General features: G+C 42.5%; 1 pseudogene; it reads right to left on the bottom strand.

Moving 5' to 3' along the window:
- Positions 1-3,804: 3,804 nt before the first annotated feature.
- LOC133746863 (uncharacterized) lies at positions 3,805-4,936 on the bottom strand (annotated as a pseudogene).
- Positions 4,937-14,202: the final 9,266 nt, after the last annotated feature.

The following is a 14,202-nucleotide window of genomic DNA, read 5'->3' on the forward strand; positions in this document are numbered from 1 at the left end:
GAACATCTGTATTAAATACCTACCTCACTGAAATGTCATTATGTTGAAATGATAGGCTCTTGTTAGACTACATACACAGTAAACAATATATTTTAATTTTAAAGCTTGTAACTGGTGAACATCAACATGTATCTATACTGCAATACAGTCTCAGATAGCAGAGACAGAGAAGAGCGATGTTATCACACCTAAAGAACTATTCAGCAGAGCATCATACAAGCTGGGAAATAATATGGCCCAAGTTGGAAAGCCACTAGGGCACCAGCTAATTCACCCTCCTGCCCAGCTTACCCAGGGCATCTGAAGGAGACTCCAGGGCCCTGACCTGAGATCCTGCTGTCCTTCATTCATTACAGCCCCTGTAGTCATTACCTGTGTCTGCACCACCTCTCCTTACATCTTTCCTTCTATCAGTCCCTGGGCCCAAAGGGCCTGCATCCCAAAGGAGCACAGATCCTGCAGGAATTCATTAAAGACCAAGTAATTTTCCCAGACCTCTCCAGTCCTGAAGTGGTGACTGATTGCAGTTACTAATCACATCTGACTGTACTTTGTTGGGGTGGGAGGGTGAGGATGGAGAGAAGCTCACCATGGATGTTTAAACGTTTCCTGTGTCAGAAATGACTAAGTCCTGCGCAGCTGGACCACATTTTGGGAGGTGAATAAGAATGGTTGGAGAAGCCGTAAAAGAAACAAACCAGACTGTCAATCTCTAAATAGGCATATGAAAGTTTAGGCTTTATCCTGTAGCAACAAGAAGCTAGCAGGATAATCTGATAGAATACCACCATGAAAGAGATGTTCTGCATATTTTCCATGGGTGACAATCTCCCACTAAAACCTAACTCCCCATAAACATACCAAGGGAGAAATAAATCACTAATAAGGATCACACTTCTATGATCCAACCACATGTAGATACATAGAACAAAAGAACTCCCCCAGATCACATTTAATTCTTCCTGAGGCTAAAACAGAAATCAAAATAGCTCCTCATGGCTCTACGAAAAACTTATATGGAGAATAGTTGATGGCAGTTTTCTGCTAATAAGATTATCTCCTGGTGCCCCTCTTTTCTTACCCTGCAACTGATCATGAGACTATATTTTTAAATTTTATTTATTTGAGATGCATATGAAGAGAAAGACAAAGACAGACACAAAGAGCTCCCATGCATAGGTTCAGTCTCCAAATGCCCATAATTGTCAGGATTGAACCAAAGTCAGGAATCAGGAACTCAATCCAGGTCTCCTAAATGGAGGAGGGCAGAGACCCCACTACTTGTGCCATTACCTGCTGTCTCCCAGGGTGCACATTAGCAGAAAAATGCAATCAACAGCAGATCTGGAACCCCAACCCAGGCACTCTGATTATGAAATCGTGGTGTGCCACTGGGGTCTTAACTACTAGGTCAAATGGGGCCCCTAGAGTTCACACTTGTAACTCCTTCCACACCTGTTCCATTTTCCTTTCTCATCATTCCAGCTAGATTTAACCATTATTCCTTGGGAATCCAAATTGTCATTGTTATGACTTTTATTGGATTGCAGTAAGTTTTCCATCAACTAAAAGCTCTCCTAGGGGCCAGCATTGTCACACAGCAGGTTAAGTCACAGCTTATGATGCTGCCATCCCATATTGGAGTGCTGATCTGAGACCCAGCTACTCTGCTTCCAAATCAGCTCCACGTTAATGTACCTGGGAAGGTAGTGGATGATGGACCAAATACTTGGGACTCTTCCACTCACATGGGAGACTCAGACTTCCAAGTTCCTGACTTCAACCTGGCCCCACCACAGCTAATGTGGCCATTTGGGGATTGAACCAGTAGATAGAAGAACTCTCTCTCCCTCTCATTCTGCCTTTCAAATAAATAAATACTTTTTAAAAAAAATTCCTGAAATGAGTTGGGTTTTGACTCAAGATGGCGGAATAGGGAGGGAGCGCACTGATAATCTGGGAAAAGATATTTTAGTAAAAGTGGAGATACTGTAGTTTAAGGGAGGAGTTAGGGAAAAAACTGCAGAGGAAACTCTTCCGGAACTAGTGGGACATGGTGAACCTATGTGGAGGGCACGGGCGCCCACGGCTCGGGACCCCAGCCACTGAGTATACGCACCAGCGCTGTGAAACCTCAGTAGCTTGAGTCACTGGTGGAGAAGTGGCAGGAAGAGCCTAGAAGAAACGAGGCTTGAAGCCCCTTGGGGAAAGTTCACCAGGCTAACTAGAGGAGAAAAAAAATTAAAAAAAAAGGGGGACCAGTACAGACATGATTCTCTCTGCACTCACCTTAAAAAGGTGAGCAAGACAAAGAGCAGGCACCATTTTGGACATACATAAAAGCTGTGCCAACTCAGGGCAGCACCCGCCCTCAGCCAAGCAGAAAAACCTGACTCTGGAGGGGAGAAATAACATGAGGTTTGGACCTAGTGAATGTGTGGAGCTTATGAACTGAGACTGTGAAGAAAAAAACTGAGGTGTCGGACCCTCGCCAGTGAGGGTCCAACGTAGTCACGACACGGTCACTGTTCATCAGTTCTCAAGGAACTTTCACTTGTGGGGAGAGAAGGAAAGCGGGGAGAGGAGAAAAGAGGAGAGGCAGCGGCCACGCCCTCCCCACCCAGATCCCAATGTCCCTTTATGCTGATATCGTCCAATCAGAGGAAAGGGTGCGTATAGTCTCAGGTGGAAAGTTCATCTGTTTCACCTGGTTCTTCCTAGTTGTTTATGCAGAGTCCATTCTGTTTCACCTGGCTGTTTTCGTAGGACTTGTGGTCGACCGATTGCTGCAAACTATGTAGATGAGGTTCCCACAGGTGGCCAGCCTGCGGTTCCCCACAGCTCCCCCTTTTTTGTTATTTATGGCGCGGAGTCCTGCCTGTCTTAGGTTCCCAGCAACGCGCCACCTGCTTCTTAGGTTGCTAGGGGCACTCGCCAGTGATTACCCGTCTTTGGCTACCGCTTCATCATGCTAAGCCATATCTGTTGCTGAGGGTCAGAGCGATACATAGCAAGCATAGCCTGTCGGACCACTACAGATGATTTTTGTATGAAAAGTGTAAGGAAATTTGAAATTCAAGTCCTCAGGACAACAAAAGTGATTAAGCAAGACCTCAAGTAACAATGTTAATGCCATTTACAAAGGAAAAAACTGATACAAAAACATTTATTTACATTACACAAAGCTTAGGTGTTAGCCTTGAACGTAACTTTCAAAATACCTTCAAATATATCCAACTCAGATCACTTTGCTGATTTGCTGCAGTACAAATCACGTGCAACATCTTTTTTCCTTAAGACAAAACAATTCTTCAAACAATACTGCAAGTACATCACTAAACACCATGAACTCAGGAGTTTTGCCACACTTTTTCCTATTCAAAAAGCTTATAGTATATAGAGCTATAGCCAATGCATCGCAATTAGCTACCGCATATTCTCCTATTCCCCCTCTTTGTTTATTAAAGTTTTTAAGTACAGGTGAGTCTGTTCGATTATTGCCTGCCCTTTGGGATTATAGGACACACCTGTAACGTGCTTTGTGCCGAATTCTTTTAAGAATGTAGCAAAATGGGCCAAAGTGTACGCTAGCCCATTATCTGTTTTAATAATTTTGGGCACCCCCAAGCGGCAGAGGACTGTAGACAGTGTTGAATAACCTGTTGAGTTCCTTCTTTTAGAGCCGTGGCTGACAATTCCAGAGAATGTGTCCACTGACACGTGCAAACAGCTCTGGTGTCTTGCATCTGCGTGATTTTAAGGCGTTCTTCAACCTTCTGTAAACGCTCTTTCTAGGGTGTCTTCTCACAGCTGCCAACAACAGGTCTGCAAATCAAGTTGCTCTAAGACATCCCTCCCCCATAAAGTTACAGGGATAGCACACACGTAAGGTTGTACTTTGCCTGTGGTGCCTTTTTGATCTTTCCAATCTAGCACTTGCGCGCTTTGGGATTGGGCAACAGCGGTGCCTAATCCTACCAAGGTGTTATGTCCTTCCTGGAGGGGTCATGAAGGAGGCCAGTCTTGTTTGGAGATAATACTAACATCTGCGGCAGTATCTAACAGCTCCTTGATTGCCTTTCTTTTGATAGTAAGAGTCCATAGTGGGCGCTCGCCAAGAGTTAGTGAGGGCTGCAAAATGCTTTCCTTGATTACCTCTAGTGTCCTTTATAAGGCTTATTAGCAGCTGAGCAATGGGCTGTAATGGCAACAGCTGCACTGTCCCCTTAGTAGATTGGAACATTACTTTAAGCTTTGAGCAAGGCAACTAAATAAGCCCCGTTATAACCACTAACCCCTTTAATGAATTTGTAGGCCTTCCTACAGTAACGCCTAAAACGTGGATATCATCCATGGGCTCTTGAGGTTCCACACCTATTGCCTGGATTCCCATTTGAGGTGTTAATACTAAACAGCTGGTGGCTCGCAGCTCTGTGCAGTAAACGCTTGCCGGTCCTTTTGAGACGGTCCTACTCCTCCCATGGTTTGTCCTTTCACCCGTTGAGTTTTCGGGCCCCTGGGTGTGGGGACCCGCCACTCGTTTTTTGGAATGTACTATTCTGGCCACTTGATCTGGTGGGCGATAGGAGCGAATTGCCTGCCTTATCTTGCTTGGAATAGCACTCATTTGCCCAATGGTTGCTTTTACCGCATCGAGGACACAGTCCTGGTTGGCGCCCCAATTGCCTCTGTTCTGTACATTCTTTTCATGTGACTTTTTTCCACACTTAAAACATTTTCGTCCTAGCCCGTTATTGCGTATAATTTTGGCCATGGGAACTTCTGCGTGCTCTCCCGAGGCTACTTCATCCATGACATCCCTACAGGTTTTAAAGCTGGGAATGTCCTTGTGCTGCCAGGGTCTTAGAGCCTCACGGCAGGTTTTGTTTCCTTGTTCATAGGCTAACCTTCGGACTAAAGGCATAGCCTCATCCATGGTTTCAAAGATATTGCCAGCAGTCTCCATTAATCTGTTCACAAAATCAGCATAGGGCTCTGTCGGGCCTTGTGTAATCTTGGGTAAACTGCCCGATTTCCCCTTTCCTTGGAATGGCCTTCCACGCCCTCCGAGCTAGTTCTCTCACTTGCATCAAAACCTCGTTAGGGCAACTAGCCTGAGCCTGTTCATCATTATCCTCATTCCAGGCTGGCTGACCGTTCCTAGCGTTAGCATGGGCCTGAGCCCTCGTGAGCTCTCTGTAAGCCACGGACCCGAGGAAGTCTTTCCCCACCAAGCACTGCCTTGAAGCCAGTTTGCAGCAACACGGGAGAACTCCTCTTATGAGCAAATGTGCCGACCTCTGTCTCCGTCTAGGCTCCCAGATTGAGATTCTCTCTGCGTTTCCTCTAGTAAATCAGCCCCTTCATCTAAGAGGGTTGTATTTCCTAGCTTGGTCGATCAGTTGCCATAACCTAAGGACTTCAGGCGATTGCTCTGCTGCCCTCAATTGTCTTCCGACCCTACGCCATTGTTCCTGTTCTAACTCACCGCTTTACAGCGGCTGCTTTCACGGGCGTCCCCGCTACTTTTTTAAAAGACAACTTGGTTGTCGAGGAATTCCTTTTTTCTGCAGTACCAATCCTAGACTTTACCACCTAGATTCCCGTGTTTTCCATACGTTCTAATTTTTTCCCGGCACCAATCCTAGACTTTACCGCCTAGATTCCCATGTTTTCCACACGTTCTAATTTTTTTCCCGGTACCAACCCTAGACTTTACCGCCTACATTCCCATGTTTTCCACACGTTCTAATTTTTTCCCGGCACCAACCCTAGACTTTACCGCCTAGACTCCCGTGTTTTTCACACGTTCTAGTTTTTTCCCGGTACCAATCCTCCTAGACTTTACCACCTAGATTCCCATGTTTTCCACATGTTCTAATTTTTTACCCTAGACTTTACCGCCTAGACTCCCGTGCTTTCCACACGTTCTAATTTTTTCCCCTGGACTTTACCGCCTAGACTCCCGTGCTTTCCACACGTTCTAATTTTTTCTTTCCTGCTTCCAGTGACCGGTCCGACTATCCGAGTCACGGCACTGTCACTGTTCATCGGTTCTCAAGGAACTTTTACTTGTGGGGGTAAAAGGAAAGTGGGGAGAGGAGAAAAGAAGAGGAGAGGCCGTGGCTGCGGCCGCCGCCGGCAGTGGCAGCCACGCCCTCCCTGCCCAGATCCCAATGTCCCTTTATGCTGATATCGTCCAATCAGATGAAAGGGCGCGTATAGTCTCAGGTGGAAAGTTCATCTGTTTCACCTGGTTCTTCCTAGTTGTTTATGCAGAGTCCATTCTGTTTCACCTGGCTGTTTTCGTAGGCCTTGTGGTCGACCGATTGCTGCAAACTATGTAGATGAGGAGGTTCTCACAGGTGGCCAGCCTGCGGTTCCCCACACTGAGGTTGTGTGAGAGAACTCACAGAGTGCCTGAGATGCGAGTACTCTTGGGAGAAACCACAAACTCGTAACCTTGGCAAGCCGGTGGGAGATTGCAGGGGAATCTGAGCTTACACTGAGGACTGCACAGATCTTTGTGTGGTCCTTGGGACAGAGCAGTCGAATATTATACCAACAGGGGCCAGAGCTCAGACAATGACTGCCTCCAATTCTACTCAGCTGTGTGGAATTATTTCCCTTCTGAAGAGAGAGAGAGAGAGAGAAATTTACCACGCCTAACCTGGGAGTGTCACCTTTGGCACACTCTTAACCCTGAAGAACTGAACAGAGCTCTCTGGCCACACCCTTCACAAGCCTCTAAAGATCCATCAAAAGCAGACAGTCCACTTAATCTAGAGCCATAGTATAATGAGAAAAAACACCACAGCAAAAAAAAAGAAGAATGAATGAACAAGATACTCCAATTCAAGATTATGAAGATGATGAGATAGAAGAAATGCAAGATATGGATTTCAAAAACTTTATGATAAGAACATTTAGAAGTTCTCAAAAACAAATTCTTGAACTACAGAAATCCTTACTGGACAGGATAGAAAATCTCTCTCATGAAAATGAAATCTAAAGGAGGAATCAAAATGAAATGAAGAAACTAGTAGAACATGAAATTGTGATAATGAAGAGAAATCAAAATGAACTGAAGAATTCAATAGATCAAATGACAAACTCATTAGAGAGTCTTAAAAACAGAATCAGTGAAGCAGAAGAGAGAATATCAGACTTAGAAGACAGAGCACAGGCAAGTATACAGTCAAACCAAAGAAAAGAAGAGGAAATTAGAAATCTAAAAAATAGCATTGGGAATCTATAGGATATAATTAAAAAACCCAACATTCAGGTTCTAGGAGTTCCTGAAGGCTTGGAGAGAAAGGATTAGAAGGCTTTTTTAGTGAGATACTAGCAGGAAACTTCCTGGGTTTGGAGAAAGACAGAGACATCCAAGTACAGGAAGCTCATAGACCCCTAATAAACATGACCAAAAGAGATCCTCACCATGACACACTGTAATCAAACTCACCACAGTGAAACATAAAGAAAAGATTCTAAAATGTGCAAGAGAGAAACGTCAGATTACTCTAAGAAGATCTCCAATTAAACTCACAGCAGACTTCTCATCAGAAACCCTACAGGCTAGGAGGGAATGGCGAGATATAGCCCAAGTATTAAGAGAAAAAAACTGCCAGCCCAGAATATTATATCCTGCAAAGCTCTAATTTGTGAATGAAGGTGAAATAAAGACCTTTCATAGCAAACAGAAATTGAAAGAATTTGTTGCTACTTGTCCAGCCCTGCAAAAGATGCTTAAAGATGTGTTACACACAGGAACACAGAAACATGGCCATCAATATGAAAGAAGGTAAAGAAAGAAAATCTCCTAGTAAAAGATCACAGGAAGTCCAAAGCATATATTAGAAATATCTTTGGGGAAAATGGCAGGGCAAAGTTACTACTTATCAACAGTCACATTGAATGTTAATGGCCTTAACTCTCCAGTTAAAAGACACAGACTGGCTGAATGGATTAAGGAACAAAACCCATCTATTTGCTGCTTACAAGAAACACATCTTTCCAAGAAGGATGCATGAGACTGAAAGTGAAACGTTGGAAAAAGATATGCCATGCCAACAGAAACCAAAAAAAAAAGCTGGTGTAGCCATATTAATATCAGACAAAATAAACTTTAACACAAAAACTGTTAAGAGAGACAAAGAGGGGCACTATATAATGATTAAGGGATCAATTCAACAGGAAGATATAACGATTATCAATGTATATGCATCTAATTACAGGGCACCGGTTTATTTAAAAGATTTGTTAAGGGACTTAAAGGGAGGCTTAGACTCCAATACAGTAGTACTGGGGGACTTCAATACTCCACTCTCAGAAACCGACAGATCAACCGGACAGAAGATCAACAAGGAAACAGCATACTTAAACAACACTATAGCCCAAAAGGATGTAATACATATCTACAGAACTTTCAATCCTACACTTAAAGAATTTACATTCTTCTCAGCAGTGCATTGAACCTACTCTATGATTGACCAGGTACTAGGCCATAAAGAAAGTCTCAGCAAATTCAAAAGAATTAGAATCATACGATGCAGCTTCTCAGATCACAATGGAATGAAGTTGGAAATTAGCAACTGAGGAATCCCTAGAGCATATGCAAACACATGGAAACTGAACAACATGCTCCTGAGTGACCCATAACTGACAGAAATTGAAAAAGTAGTAAAGCCCTCCCAACAAAGGAAAGGAACAGATGGATTCACTGCTGAATTCTACCAGACATTTAAATAAGAACTAACTCCAATTCTTCTCAAACTATTCAGAACAATCAAAAAGAGGGAATCCTCCCAAATTGTTTCTATGAAGCCAGCATCACCTTAATTCCTAAGCCAGAAAAAGATGCAGCATTGAAAGAAAATTACAGACCAATATCCCTGATGAACACAGATGCAAAAATACTCAAAAAAATCTGGTTAATAGAAAGCAACAACACATCAGAAAGATCCTCCAACAGACCAAGTGGGATTTATCCCTGGTATGCAGGAATGGTTCAATGTTTGCAAATCAATCAATGTGATACACCACATTAACAAACTGCAGAAGAAAAACCATATGATTATCTCAATAGATGCAGAGAAAGCATTTGATAAAATACAACACCCTTTCATGATAAAACTCTAAGCAAATTAGGTATAGAAGGAACATTCCTCAATACAATCAAAGCAATTTATGAAAAACCCAAGGCCATCAGTCCATTGAATGGGGAAAAGTTGGAAGCATTTCCACTGAGATCTGGTCCCAGACGGGGATGCCCACTCTCACCACTGCTATTCAATATAGTTCTGGAAGTGTTAGCCAGAGCCATTAGGCAAGAAAAAGAAATTAAAGGGATACAAATTGGGAAGGAAGAACTCAAAATATCCCTCTTGCAGATGATATGATTATTTATGGGATCCAAAGAACTCTACTGAGAGACTATTGGAACTCATAGAAGAGTTTGGCAAAGTAGCAGGATATAAAATCAATGCACAAAAATCAACAACCTTTGTATACACTGGCAATTTCTTGGCTGAGAAAGAACTTCTAAGATCAACCCCATTCACAATAGCTACAAAAACAATCAAATACCTTGGAATAAACTTAACCAAGGACGTCAAAGATCTCTACAATGAGAATTACAAAATCTTAAAGAAATAGAAGAGGATACCAAAAAATGGAAGAATCTTCCATGCTCATGGATTGGAAGAATCAATATCATCAAAATGTCCATTCTCCTAAAAGCAATTTATAGATTCAAAGTGATACCAATCAAAATATCAAAGACATTCTTCTCAGATCTGGAAAAAATGATGCTGAAATTCATATGGAGGCACAGGAGACCTCGAATAGCTAAAGCAATCTTGTACAACAAAAACAAAGCCGGAGGCATCACAATAGCAGATTTCAGGGCATACTACAGGGCAGTTGTAATCAAAACAGCCTGGTACTGGTACAGAAACAGATGGATAGACCAATGGAACAGAACAGAAACACCAGAAATCAACCCAAACATCTATAGCCAACTTATATTTGATCAAGGATCTAAACCAATTCCTGGGGTAAGGACAGTCTATTCAACAAATGGTGCTGGGAAAACTGGATTTCCATGTGCAGAAGCATGAAGCAAGACCCTGACCTCACAACTTACACAGAATCCACTCAACATGGATTAAAGATCCACATCTATGATCAAAAAGGGAGAGAAAGATCCAGCATGGGAAGTGGGATACACAGCAGACTCATAGAATGGCAGATGTCCTAAACAACACTCTGGCCTTAGAATCAGCCCTTAAGGCATTCGGATCTGGCTGAAGAGCCCATGAGAGTATTGTAGGCATGGAAAGCCAAGATACCATGGAAAAGAAAAAAAGAAGAAGACCTAAATGAAAGATCTCTGTGAGTGAGATCCCAGTGGAAAGAACGGAGCCATCAAAGAAGGAGGTACCTTTCTCTGAAGGGAGGAGAGAACTTCCACTTTGACTGTGACCCTATCGGAATAAGATCAAAGTCAGCGAACCCCAAAGGCTTCCATAGCCCTGGCAACTCATGACTAGAGCCTAGGGAGATTACTGACGCCATGAACAGGAGTGTCAAATTGTTAACTCAGCAACAGGAGTCACTGTGTACTTACATCCCATGTGGGATCTGTCCTTAATGTGTTGTCTAATGTGCAGTGATGCTATAACTAGTACTGAAACAGTATTTTTACTCTTTGTGTTTCTGCGTGGGTACAAACTGATGAGATCTTTACTAATTATATACTGAATCGATCTTCTGTATATAAAGATAATTGGAAATGAAAAAAAAAAAAAACCTGGTGTTAAATTGGAAATGGCATAGAAAATTAATTAATTTTTAAAAAAATATTATGTAGGATCTCTGCCTTTAATGTGCTGTACACTCTTATTTAATGCTATAACTAGTACTCCAACAGTATTTTTTTTTTCACTTTGTGTTGCTATATGGGGGCAAACTGTTGAAATCGTTACCTAATTTATACTAAACTGATCTTTTGTATATAAAGAGAATTGAAAATGAATCATGATGTGATTGGAAGGGGAGAGGGAGTGGGAAAGGGGAGGGTTGTGGGTGGGAGGGAAGTTTTGGGAGGGGGAAGCCATTGTAACCCATAAGCTGTACTTTGGAAATTTATATTCATTAAATAAAAGTTTAATAAAAAAAAAAAAGATCCACATCTATGACCCGAAACCATCAAATTATTAGAGAACATTGGAGAAACCCTGCAAGATATAGGCACAGGCAAAGACTTCTTGGAAAAGACCCTGGAGGCACAGGCAGTCAAAGCCAAAATTAACATTTGGGATTGCATCAAATTGAGAAGTTTCTGTACTGCAAAAGAAACAGTCAGGAAAGTGAAGAGGCAGCTGATGGCATGGGAAAAAATATTTGCAAACTATGCAACAGATAACAGATTAATAACCATAATCTACAAAGAGATCAAGAAACTCCACAACAACAAAACAAACAACCCACTTAAAACATGGGCCAAGGACCTCAACAGACATTTTTCAGGGGGAGGAAATCCAAATGGCCAATAGACACATGAAAAAATGTTCAGAATCATTATCAGGGAAATGCAAATCAAAACCACAGTGAGGTTTCACCTCACCCTGGTGAATGGCTCACATACAGAAATCTACCAACAACAGATACTGGCGAGGATGGGGGGGAAAGGGACTCTAACCCACTGTTGGTGGGAATGCAAACTGGTAAAGCCACTATGGAAGTCAGTCTGGAAATTTCTCAGAAACCTGAATATAATCCTACCATACAACCCAGCCATACCACTCCTTGGAATTTACCCAAAGGAAATTAAATTGGCAAACAAAAAAGCCGTCTGCACCTTAATGTTTACTGCAGCTCAATTCACAATAGCTAAGACATGGAATCAACCTAAATGCCCATCAACAGTAGACTGGATAAAGAAATTATGGGACATGTGGTCTATAGAATACTATACAGCAGTAAAAAAAAAAAAAGAAATCTGGTCATATGCAACAAAATGGAGGAATCTGGAAAACATCATGCTGAGTGAAATAAGCCAGTCTCAAAGGGACAAATATCATATGTTCTCCCTGATCGGTGACAACTAACCATGCACCAAAAAGGAAACCTGTTGAAGTGAAATGGACACTATGAGAAACAATGACTTGATCAGCCCTTGCCCTGTTGATGAACAACTTAATACTTTATTCCTTTTAGTATTTTTTTGATCTACTTAATATTATTGGTTGAACTCTTTAATTACACACAGTTATTCTTAGGTGTTTAAATTTAACTGAAGGCCGGCGCCATGGCTCAGTAAGCTAATCCTCCGCCTTGCGGCGCCGGCACACCGGCTTCTAGTCCCGGTCGGGGCACCGATCCTGTCCCGGTTGCCCCTCTTCCAGGCCAGCTCTCTGCTGTGGCCAGGGAGTGCAGTGGAGGATGGCCCAAGTGCTTGGGCCCTGCATCCCATGGGAGACCAGGAGAAGCACCTGGCTCCTGCCATCGGAACAGCACGGTGCGCCGGCCGCAGCGCGCCTACCGTGGCGACCACTGGAGGGTGAACCAACGGCAAAAAGGAAGACCTTTCTCTCTGTCTCCCTCTACTGTCCGCTCTGCCTGTCAAAAATAATAAAAAAATATTTTTAACTGAAAAGTGATCCCTATTAAATATAAGAGTGGGAATAAGAGATGGAGGAGATGTACAATTTGGGACATGCTCAATCGGACTTGCCCCAAACTGTAGAGTTAGAAATGTGCCAGGGGATTCCAATTCAGTCCCATCAAGGTGGCATATACCAATGCCATCTCACTAGTCAAAGTGATCAGTTTCAGTTCACAAGTGATCATGATTATAGGTTTAAGTGTCAAAGGGATCACATAAACAAAACTAGTGTCTGCTAATACTAACTGACAGAATTAAAAAGGAGAGAATGATCCAACAAGGGAAGTGGGATACACAGCAGACTCACAGAATGGCAGATGTCCTAAACAGCACTCTGGCCTCAGAATCAGCCCTTAAGGCATTTGGATCTGGCTCAAGAGCCCATGAGAGTATTTTAGGCATGGAAAGACAAGACACTCTGGGGGAAAAAAAACCTAAATGAAAGATCTCTGCGAGTGAGATCCCAGTGGAAAGAATGGGCCATCAAAGAAGGAGGTACCTTTATCTGAAGGGAGGAGAGAACTTACACTTTGAATATGGCTTTGTCTAAATAAGATCCGAGTTAGCGAACTCAAAAGGCTTCCATAGCCTTGGCAACTCATGACAAGAGCCTAGGGTGATTACTGACACCATAAACAAGAGTGTCAATTTGTTAAGTCAACAACAGGAGTCACTGTGCACTTACTCCCCATGTAGGATCTCTGTCCTTAATGTGTTGTACAGTGTGAATTAATGCTATAACTAGTACTGAAACAGTACTTTACACTTTGTGTTTCTGTGTGGGTGCAAACTGTTGAACTCTTTACTTAGTATATACGAAATTGATCTTCTGTATATAAAGATAATTGATAATGAATCTTGATGTGAATGGAATGGGAGAGGGAGCGGGAGATGGGAGGGTTGTGGGTGAGAGGGAAGTTATGGGGGGGGCACTGTAATCCAAAAGCTGTACTTTGGAAGCTTATATTATTAAATAGAAGTTAAAAAATTAAAAATAACCTCCTGAATATCATAGTTTTTCCTTTCCTTATTGTGTAGAGAAACACAATTTTCCATTGTTAACTGGGATTGAATGACCTCAAGCAATACAGCAACTCCTGTGTTTGTTGATTCAGTGACAGAAGAATACCAAATTGCTAATTGGTAGACTTTACTTCCAGTAGATTGGAACCATTGAAGCCTTCTTGGTAGAAGCATTCCTTCCTTGGGGATTGTGTCAGACACTTCTGGTACTACTTCAGATTCTTGCAGCTATCATATCTTATTCCAGACACAGCTGTAGTAACCAGCTCTGCACAAACATCAACCAGCTTCATGGAGATACAGCCTGAAAGCATTACCTCAGGACTACTCTACCTGCTTTTTGTCCTGCTATAGGATTCCTCTGAGTCCATGGAGTGATTTATCATGGAAAACCAGCTTGATGCTTATACATACACAATCTAACAGTGTAGAGAAATTAATGCCCTATGGGTCAACCCTACAAAACGGGTCCTGGGAGAGCTAACAGATTTATGCCTTAGTCACTCTTT

Source organism: Lepus europaeus, chromosome 18 (genome assembly GCF_033115175.1).
Source record: "Lepus europaeus isolate LE1 chromosome 18, mLepTim1.pri, whole genome shotgun sequence".
NCBI lineage: Eukaryota > Metazoa > Chordata > Mammalia > Lagomorpha > Leporidae > Lepus > Lepus europaeus.